This window comes from Hemiscyllium ocellatum, unplaced genomic scaffold, assembly GCF_020745735.1.
Source record: "Hemiscyllium ocellatum isolate sHemOce1 unplaced genomic scaffold, sHemOce1.pat.X.cur. scaffold_306_pat_ctg1, whole genome shotgun sequence".
Classification (NCBI taxonomy): domain Eukaryota; kingdom Metazoa; phylum Chordata; class Chondrichthyes; order Orectolobiformes; family Hemiscylliidae; genus Hemiscyllium; species Hemiscyllium ocellatum.
The window spans coordinates 377,858-386,519 of NW_026868298.1; the positions used below are offsets into that span (position 1 = coordinate 377,858).

Sequence of the window (8,662 nt, forward strand, 5' to 3'; positions counted from 1 at the left end):
CGAGAACAAAAAGCAATCAAGTGCAGTTAGCACCTCTCCCGGAGTGGAGGTGGGGTGAGATAATTAGCTTTTGATTTCAGTTACTATGTTCAAAAACTGCCTTTTAAATTGAGGTGAACAGAAACTGCATTTCTAATAAGCACCATGGAATTTAGCAAGATTTATTGAGTCGCTTCTCGTTGATTCCCACGCAGGTTTCCAACTCAGTTGTATCGATGTGGCTCATGTCCAGGTGTGAACATCCCTGCAGCCAATTGCACGGTTTATGTAAAAGGCAAGGAAAGTGGCATCTCGAACTGGCCCCGAGGTCAGAGCATCCTCACACTGTGATCGGTCGTTCTCGGATTGTAATGCTACCTCCGCTTTTAGGCTGGAGAACATTCTTTGGGACTCTTATTCTGCAAAACAGACACAGTGACTGAAACTATGCTGCACGGTATGATGTGGAACACGGCCTGCTCAGCTTTGTGCATTTTCCCTGTAGTCCGGTGTGTTTCATGTTCCGTGTAAACGTGAAAGTTGTCCTGTTTCGAGCAATGGGTGAAATCATTTAGCAAAGCAAGAATCGAAATTGCAGTAATGTCAAGCAGTTCATGGTTATTTGACCAAATCATAAGCGAACATGTTTGCTCACGCACTCACAGATACATTTGTAGCTGAAAAGAGTCTGAGAAGATAGCCTCAGCTTACCATTGATTTTTATCCGGATTGATGAGCTATCATTATTTGTTGCGAAATTGATATTGTAGCCGGCACATCCAAGCAGCCGTGCGAGTCGGAGAGGAATCATGGAACCCATTTCACGTGACTTTCCATCTGTTGTCATGCAGGAGCTCAATTGGAAATGCAAGAAAATTGGGTGGCAGCGCAGCTGGTAGTGTGGCCGAGCGGTCTAAGGCGCTGGATTAAGGCTCCAGTCTCGACAGGGGCGTGGGTTCGAATCCCACCACTGCCATTTCTACTGTTCAGTTGCAACGACACAGCTTGTTAAAATGCTGTTTCCATTCCCGCTGTACTTCTGTTCACAAAACAATTTGATTTGCTTCCTGGGGAATTAAATGTGTAGTGGGAAAGTGCCAAATTGTCTATGCTGTCTTGATCGTGTTCGCCTCCCGCGTGGAAAATTGCAAACAGCTCTACTGTTGCTTTATGTTCCAAGCATGTTGAGATTTTACTGGAACCGAATGGAGACTGCTATTTCATCGCTGTTGTGAAACAAAGTCCTGCGGTGAGTCGATTCATCGTTACTTGGCTTTCTGACGAATGGGAAAATCGTTCCGATGAATTTTGATGTCATATGTTATTGAATTTCTCCAATTTCCTTCGTTTCCGTCCCGGAGACACCGGAAGGGAAAGGTGATCTAATCGAGACTGTGATTGGTGAAATTCACTTTTTGTGGCCTATTCTTATTATGTTCTTTCTTTCTCTCTTTTCAGCATTGTCTGGGATATGGTGGTGCACTGAGGCTCAAGTATCATTGAAAGAGTAGTTTGGAATTGCCCTGATGTTAGTTGTGAGATTACTTTATGGCTCATGCGCTCGGAGTGTCTCACATTTAGCATTCATGCTCACTGTATCTGAAAATGCATTTGGTTTGCCAGTTTTGTTTCTGTTGCGTGTCAAATGTTTTCTGTTTTGCGATTCGTTCAATACATTACGAATTAACAGGCTTTCTGAGATAATTTCCAGCTGCAAAAACTCCTCAACTGAGAATCTGGGAAAATTTCACAGAGTATGGTCAGTCGGAGCAAAAGTAAGGAAGTCCTTCGTTTCTGCAGTGTTTCACAATACTACCTTTCCAGTGAGCAGTCGAACAGACTAAAGATTGTGCCACAGACTGCGACGGCCAGCTCGGCTAAAAAGTTATCCTTTTAAAGCCGGTGTAAGCAACACAACGTTATTGGGCTACACCGGGTGAAAACAGATACTTCGGTGTATCTCGTCCATGCATACCACACAGCCAAAATTAAACAACTCCCATGAAACAACGAGCATTTGGAAACAGAAAGGTGAAAGGTAGAATGTCTTCAACTTTCAGTGTCGGATACCACTGAGCTGCAGCAGGGGCGGCTGTGGGCTTGTTTCTGTAGCATAGTGATCAGCACGTTCACCTTCCGCAAGATAGGTTCCCGCGGTCGAAACTGTTTTGTTCTTCATCTGCAGCCTTTTACATGGACAAGAACGGAGCTTTCCTGCTTGCTTTCCCATCTGCAAACCTGCCTTCGAATTTGCTTGAACAAATCTGCTCTCGTAGTGAAATGCAATGCATTTCCATTTGATTACTGTGCAGAGCATTGTAAAGATATTCTACAAACTGCTTCTGATCATGTGCCATTCAGTTGGAGAGTGTAGTTACCGATCCTTCCACGAAGAGCAATACTGCATTTGCATTCCTTGCTGAGGCGGCCCGGTTCAAAGACAGGGAAGAAGGTGATGCGCTGGTGTCACAGTGCACCACGGATTCCTGAACTATTCTGTCTGCCAAATGTACCCCAAAGTCGTATCTGAAAGGCCTCATTTGGAAGCTGTCTGTCGTTATTCAAAGTGCGAGAATTGGCACCAGAGGTCCTGAATCATGTTTTGGAGCAGTTCGCACGTTAGTGGCTCATTCAATCAGCAACAGCAATGAAAGAAATTGCACTCTCAGAGGAAGCTCTGGACCTGTGCTTTCAAAGCTAGTATTAAGGTGCGCCCCGAGATCTAAGCCATGTTGGAATTTAAACGGAGGAATCGACAAAGAGGCTGCAGAATAACATCGCATCCTTTTGGTTTTCTTTAAATCACTGATGAGCAGGAAAATGTCAACGGGGAGAGCGACTGGGAAAGTGAGGCAGTTGCAGCTCTGGTGAAACTCCTTCTTTTTGAGTCACTCAGCAACAAGAGGCGTGAAGGTGACTCAGGCGTGAGAGCTCTTCACATCGAGAACAAAAAGCAATCAAGTGCAGTTAGCACCTCTCCCGGAGTGGAGGTGGGGTGAGATAATTAGCTTTTGATTTCAGTTACTATGTTCAAAAACTGCCTTTTAAATTGAGGTGAACAGAAACTGCATTTCTAATAAGCACCATGGAATTTAGCAAGATTTATTGAGTCGCTTCTCGTTGATTCCCACGCAGGTTTCCAACTTAGTTGTATCGATGTGGCTCATGTCCAGGCGTGAACATCCCTGCAGCCAATTGCACAGTTTATGTAAAAGGCAAGGAAAGTGGCATCTCGAACTGGCCCCGAGGTCAGAGCATCCTCACACTTTGATCGGTCGTTCTCGGATTGTAATGCTACCTCCGCTTTTAGGCTGGAGAACATTCTTTGGGACTCTTATTCTGCAAAACAGACACAGTGACTGAAACTATGCTGCACGGTATGATGTGGAACACGGCCTGCTCAGCTTTGTGCATTTTCCCTGTAGTCCGGTGTGTTTCATGTTCCGTGTAAACGTGAAAGTTGTCCTGTTTCGAGCAATGGGTGAAATCATTTAGCAAAGCAAGAATCGAAATTGCAGTAATGTCAAGCAGTACATGGTTATTTGAACAAATCATAAGCGAACATGTATGCTCACGCACTCACAGATACATTTGTAGCTGAAAAGAGTCTGAGAAGATAGCCTCAGCTTACCATTGATTTTTATCCGGATTGATGAGCTATCATTATTTGTTGCGAAATTGATATTGTAGCCGGCACATGCAAGCAGCCGTGCGAGTCGGAGAGGGATCATGGAACCCATTTCACGTGACTTTCCATCTGTTGTCATGCAGGAGCTCAATTGGAAATGCAAGAAAATGGTGCACCTGCGCCGTGGGTTGTGTGGCCGTGCGGTCTAAGGCGCTGGATTAAGGCTCCATTCTCGATTGGGGCGTGGGTTCGTGTCCCACCACTGCCATTTCTGCAAGCTGCCACGTCACAGCTTGTTAAAATGCTGTTTCCACTCCCGCTGTACTTCTGTTCACAAAACAATTTGATTTGCTTCCCGGGGAATAAACTGTGTAGTGGGAAAGTGCCAAATTGTCTGTGCTGTCTTGATCGTGTTCGCCTCCCGCGTGGAAAATTGCAAACAGCTCTACTGTTGCTTTATGTTCCAAGCATGTTGAGATTTTACTGGAACCGAATGGAGACTGCTATTTCATCGCTGTTGTGAAACAAAGTCCTGCGGTGAGTCGATTCATCGTTACTTGGCTTTCTGACGAATGGGAAAATCGTTCCAATGAATTTTGATGTCATATGTTATTGAATTTCTCCAATTTCCTTCGTTTCCGTCCCGGAGACACCGGAAGGGAAAGGTGATCTAATCGAGACTGTGATTGGTGAAATTCACTTTTTGTGGCCTATTCTTATTATGTTCTTTCTTTCTCTCTTTTCAGCATTGTCTGGGATATGGTGGTGCACTGAGGCTCAAGTATCATTGAAAGAGTAGTTTGGAATTGCCCTGATGTTAGTTGTGAGATTACTTTATGGCTCATGCGCTCGGAGTGTCTCACGTTTAGCATTCATGCTCACTGTATCTGAAAATGCATTTGGTTTGCCAGTTTTGTTTCTGTTGCGTGTCAAATGTTTTCTGTTTTGCGATTCGTTCAATACATTACGAATTAACAGGCTTTCTGAGATAATTTCCAGCTGCAAAAACTCCTCAACTGAGAATCTGGGAAAATTTCACAGAGTATGGTCAGTCGGAGCAAAAGTAAGGAAGTCCTTCGTTTCTGCAGTGTTTCACAATACTACCTTTCCAGTGAGCAGTCGAACAGACTAAAGATTGTGCCACAGACTGCGACGGCCAGCTCGGCTAAAAAGTTATCCTTTTAAAGCCGGTGTAAGCAACACAACGTTATTGGGCTACACCGGGTGAAAACAGATACTTCGGTGTATCTCGTCCATGCATACCACACAGCCAAAATTAAACAACTCCCATGAAACAACGAGCATTTGGAAACAGAAAGGTGAAAGGTAGAATGCCTTCAACTTTCAGTGTCGGATACCACTGAGCTGCAGCGGGGCGGCTGTGGGCTTGTTTCTGTAGCATAGTGATCAGCACGTTCACCTTCCGCAAGATAGGTTCCCGCGGTCGAAACTGTTTTGTTCTTCATTTGCAGCCTTTTACATGGACAAGAACGGAGCTTTCCTGCTTGCTTTCCCATCTGCAAACCTGCCTTCGAATTTGCTTGAACAAATCTGCTCTCGTAGTGAAATGCAATGCATTTCCATTTGATTACTGTGCAGAGCATTGTAAAGATATTCTACAAACTGCTTCTGATCATGTGCCATTCAGGTTGAGAGTGTAGTTACCGATCCTTCCACGAAGAGCAATACTGCATTTGCATTCCTTGCTGAGGCGGCCCGGTTCAAAGACAGGGAAGAAGGTGATGCGCTGGTGTCACAGTGCACCACGGATTCCTGAACTATTCTGTCTGCCAAATGTACCCCAAAGTCGTATCTGAAAGGCCTCATTTGGAAGCTGTCTGTCGTTATTCAAAATGCGAGAATTGGCACCAGAGGTCCTGAATCATGTTTTGGAGCAGTTCGCACGTTAGCGGCTCATTCAATCAGCAACAGCAATGAAAGAAATTGCACTCTCAGAGGAAGCTCTGGACCTGTGCTTTCAAAGCTAGTATTAAGGTGCGCCCCGAGATCTAAGCCATGTTGGAACTTAAACGGAGGAATCGACAAAGAGGCTGCAGAATAACATCGCATCCTTTTGCTTTTCTTTAAATCACTGATGAGCAGGAAAATGTCAACGGGGAGAGCGACTGGGAAAGTGAGGCAGTTGCAGCTCTGGTGAAACTCCTTCTTTTTGAGTCACTCAGCAACAAGAGGCGTGAAGGTGACTCAGGCGTGAGAGCTCTTCACATCGAGAACAAAAAGCAATCAAGTGCAGTTAGCACCTCTCCCGGAGTGGAGGTGGGGTGAGATAATTAGCTTTTGATTTCAGTTACTATGTTCAAAAACTGCCTTTTAAATTGAGGTGAACAGAAACTGCATTTCTAATAAGCACCATGGAATTTAGCAAGATTTATTGAGTCGCTTCTCGTTGATTCCCACGTAGGTTTCCAACTCAGTTGTATCGATGTGGCTCATGTCCAGGTGTGAACATCCCTGCAGCCAATTGCACGGTTTATGTAAAAGGCAAGGAAAGTGGCATCTCGAACTGGCCCCGAGGTCAGAGCATCCTCACACTGTGATCGGTCGTTCTCGGATTGTAATGCTACCTCCGCTTTTAGGCTGGAGAACATTCTTTGGGACTCTTATTCTGCAAAACAGACACAGTGACTGAAACTATGCTGCACGGTATGATGTGGAACACGGCCTGCTCAGCTTTGTGCATTTTCCCTGTAGTCCGGTGTGTTTCATGTTCCGTGTAAACGTGAAAGTTGTCCTGTTTCGAGCAATGGGTGAAATCATTTAGCAAAGCAAGAATCGAAATTGCAGTAATGTCAAGCAGTTCATGGTTATTTGACCAAATCATAAGCGAACATGTTTGCTCACGCACTCACAGATACATTTGTAGCTGAAAAGAGTCTGAGAAGATAGCCTCAGCTTACCATTGATTTTTATCCGGATTGATGAGCTATCATTATTTGTTGCGAAATTGATATTGTAGCCGGCACATCCAAGCAGCCGTGCGAGTCGGAGAGGAATCATGGAACCCATTTCACGTGACTTTCCATCTGTTGTCATGCAGGAGCTCAATTGGAAATGGAAGAAAATTGGGTGGCAGCGCAGCTGGTAGTGTGGCCGAGCGGTCTAAGGCGCTGGATTAAGGCTCCAGTCTCGATAGGGGCGTGGGTTCGAATCCCACCACTGCCATTTCCACTGTTCAGTTGCAACGACACAGCTTGTTAAAATGCTGTTTCCATTCCCGCTGTACTTCTGTTCACAAAACAATTTGGTTTGCTTCCTGGGGAATTAAATGTGTAGTGGGAAAGTGCCAAATTGTCTATGCTGTCTTGATCGTGTTCGCCTCCCGCGTGGAAAATTGCAATCAGCTCTACTGTTGCTTTATGTTCCAAGCATGTTGAGATTTTACTGGAACCGAATGGAGACTGCTATTTCATCGCTGTTGTGAAACAAAGTCCTGCGGTGAGTCGATTCATCGTTACTTGGTTTTCTGACGAATGGGAAAATCGTTCCGATGAATTTTGATGTCATATGTTATTGAACTTCTCCAATTTCCTTCGTTTCCGTCCCGGAGACACCGGAAGGGAAAGGTGATCTAATCGAGACTGTGATTGGTGAAATTCACTTTTTGTGGCCTATTCTTATTATGTTCTTTCTTTCTCTCTTTTCAGCATTGTCTGGGATATGGTGGTGCACTGAGGCTCAAGTATCATTGAAAGAGTAGTTTGGAATTGCCCTGATGTTAGTTGTGAGATTACTTTATGGCTCATGCGCTCGGAGTGTCTCACATTTAGCATTCATGCTCACTGTATCTGAAAATGCATTTGGTTTGCCAGTTTTGTTTCTATTGCGTGTCAAATGTTTTCTGTTTTGCGATTCGTTCAATACATTACGAATTAACAGGCTTTCTGAGATAATTTCCAGCTGCAAAAACTCCTCAACTGAGAATCTGGGAAAATTTCACAGAGTATGGTCAGTCGGAGCAAAAGTAAGGAAGTCCTTCGTTTCTGCAGTGTTTCACAATACTACCTTTCCAGTGAGCAGTCGAACAGACTAAAGATTGTGCCACAGACTGCGACGGCCAGCTCGGCTAAAAAGTTATCCTTTTAAAGCCGGTGTAAGCAACACAACGTTATTGGGCTACACCGGGTGAAAACAGATACTTCGGTGTATCTCGTCCATGCATACCACACAGCCAAAATTAAACAACTCCCATGAAACAACGAGCATTTGGAAACAGAAAGGTGAAAGGTAGAATGTCTTCAACTTTCAGTGTCGGATACCACTGAGCTGCAGCAGGGGCGGCTGTGGGCTTGTTTCTGTAGCATAGTGATCAGCACGTTCACCTTCCGCAAGATAGGTTCCCGCGGTCGAAACTGTTTTGTTCTTCATCTGCAGCCTTTTACATGGACAAGAACGGAGCTTTCCTGCTTGCTTTCCCATCTGCAAACCTGCCTTCGAATTTGCTTGAACAAATCTGCTCTCGTAGTGAAATGCAATGCATTTCCATTTGATTACTGTGCAGAGCATTGTAAAGATATTCTACAAACTGCTTCTGATCATGTGCCATTCAGGTTGAGAGTGTAGTTACCGATCCTTCCACGAAGAGCAATACTGCATTTGCATTCCTTGCTGAGGCGGCCCGGTTCAAAGACAGGGAAGAAGGTGATGCGCTGGTGTCACAGTGCACCACGGATTCCTGAACTATTCTGTCTGCCAAATGTACCCCAAAGTCGTATCTGAAAGGCCTCATTTGGAAGCTGTCTGTCGTTATTCAAAATGCGAGAATTGGCACCAGAGGTCCTGAATCATGTTTTGGAGCAGTTCGCACGTTAGCGGCTCATTCAATCAGCAACAGCAATGAAAGAAATTGCACTCTCAGAGGAAGCTCTGGACCTGTGCTTTCAAAGCTAGTATTAAGGTGCGCCCCGAGATCTAAGCCATGTTGGAACTTAAACGGAGGAATCGACAAAGAGGCTGCAGAATAACATCGCATCCTTTTGCTTTTCTTTAAATCACTGATGAGCAGGAAAATGTCAACGGGGAGAGCGACTGGGAAAG

General features: G+C 44.8%; 2 non-coding genes across 2 annotated transcripts; both read left to right on the forward strand.

Moving 5' to 3' along the window:
- Positions 1–873: 873 nt before the first annotated feature.
- On the forward strand, positions 874–955 carry trnal-aag (transfer RNA leucine (anticodon AAG)). The gene has a single exon. It is a non-coding gene; the product is annotated as a tRNA-Leu (tRNA).
- Positions 956–6,708: 5,753 nt separating this feature from the next.
- trnal-aag (transfer RNA leucine (anticodon AAG)) lies at positions 6,709–6,790 on the forward strand. Its single transcript has one exon. It is a non-coding gene; the product is annotated as a tRNA-Leu (tRNA).
- The last annotated feature ends 1,872 nt before the right edge of the window (positions 6,791–8,662 follow it).